The sequence below is a fragment of the Belonocnema kinseyi genome, chromosome 10 (genome assembly GCF_010883055.1).
Source record: "Belonocnema kinseyi isolate 2016_QV_RU_SX_M_011 chromosome 10, B_treatae_v1, whole genome shotgun sequence".
In the NCBI taxonomy this organism is placed as follows: Eukaryota; Metazoa; Arthropoda; class Insecta; order Hymenoptera; family Cynipidae; genus Belonocnema; species Belonocnema kinseyi.
In genome coordinates, this window is record NC_046666.1 from 74145000 (window position 1) to 74146833 (window position 1834).

The 1834-nt window shown below is 43.9% G+C and overlaps 1 protein-coding gene across 1 annotated transcript in view; it reads right to left on the reverse strand.

Annotated features, from left to right (window-relative positions):
• The window catches only part of LOC117181451 (protein bowel), a 7635-nt gene extending 6046 nt beyond the window's left edge, over window positions 1-1589 (reverse strand). The window contains exon 1 of the mRNA XM_033374111.1: window positions 847-1589. The gene's annotated coding sequence lies outside the window, so the exon portion shown is untranslated. The remainder of the gene's footprint in view (window positions 1-846) is intronic.
• Between the last annotated feature and the right edge of the window lie 245 nt (window positions 1590-1834).

Genomic DNA, 1834 nt, shown 5'->3' on the forward strand with positions numbered 1-1834 from the left:
ACTGTATAGGCTAAACCCATAGGGTTGCAGCCTTTACCATTTCTCGGATTTTTATCAAGGGAAAAGAAACCATAAGAAATCCGAACAAATATTACTTTAAGAAAATCGAAAATCTCATTCAATTCCTATAACAAACTGTCCAGAAGACAACTGAATGATCAATTGATTTTTAATCTCAAAAAGTTGAAGTGTGGGAATTTTAATTTAATAAAGGAGAGTTACGCCATGGCTGGCACAAGAAAGGCAGTAGTAATAATTGTTTCCCATTTTTCTACTTTCACCTTATCTCTATGAAACGAAACCGTTTATGCTTGATGACCCAGAAAATGGTATCGGCTCTCACGGGTGCACGAAATATTTCAACTCATTTAGAAAGTATTTCTTCGAAATAACGAGTAGGGTCAACGCTCCAAGTGCGATAACCATCCGAATTTACTTTATTTGTATGAACGTTTATCGATCGATCAAATTATCCCAAGGTTCACGGCCCAATGGTTGCACAACGCCTGTCCATGGTGCTTTGGAACTAGTCTTGCAACCATAATTTTTATCAAAAATTAAGAAGCAAAAGAGACTATTGAAAAAAGTGGGAGTCAAAGCGATAACGCGAAAAAATATCGCGAGGGACCTCGATCGGTAATCTTCGCCTATCAGCGTATTTTACGAACGTGGACTGGTTATCTGAACAAGCACACCTGCCAACATGGCTTCCGCGATCCCGTCATGGCTGGTCCCAGCAGCCATGTTTGATCAGAACAACCCGTGCGTCGGAAGGAATACTTTCAAGGAGAATTCCCTTAACTCAAGGTCTTCGAAAAGAGAAAAGTGATCTGAGCTTCTTGTTACCTTGCTTCTGGAACTTCTTCTGTAAGGAGCTCAATCCGATTTGTTGATTTCCAAAGGCATCTCCGGTGGGGATCAAAGAGGCTCACCGATCCTTCCCGAAGAATTACAACCTTGTTGATTAGAGTCAGTTCTCCACGAATAATCCAATTATAATTATCGGATTTCGACCATTCGTGTTGGTAGCTTTTTTGAACTAGATGGCTACCTCTCCTTAAGAGAAACCATCTTACACATATACACAAACATACACTGGCACACCTATGTTCACCTTGGCACTTAGTTACACTCAAAACAACACGCTGAGAAAACTTCCTTTGCACTTTCCCTTCGGAACTGGATCCAAAGTAATTGAAACTTATTGGAACCACATGTTAGATTTTGGAGAACCACTTTTTTCACGACTTTTTTTGGAAGAGACGAGCGGAGGCCCGCTCAAGATTCTAGTCTCGAGGAGCGCGGTTTACTGCGTGTCGGACGCCGTCAGGTAGGCTTCTCCCCACACACCCACGCAGGTGAGCCTCACACTTGATCTACACGCACGAGACACAGGTACGTACTCACGGGGAGTCTTTCCATTTGGCGGCCGCTAGTAGCGCTGCTGCTGGATGCTGCGCGGCGTTTCTCCATCCTTTTTCACCTCTCGCGTGTGGAGATTTGGACCAAGTGGAAGGTAAAGGATAGAGAATGGAAGAAGGAGGGAAAATCCAAGGCAACCCGCCTGAGAGACAAGGAGATCCTCAGGTACTGCCGACTCCAAGTCGTGCAGGTTGAACGCAGGAGGTTTAAGCAGTAGGGAACGGTATGAGGAACAGGTGCGGATCAAAGAATCGATGTGCCCCCGTTCAGTGGCAACAGATGCTACATTTCCCCGGTATCAAGCTGCTGCAGTAGTTAAAAAACAGATGATCATTTAGCCACCCTTCTGGGAACTGGAACAAGTTTTGTTTTCGATAGATGTTGGTTAATCGAAATCGTGATCATCTTGTTG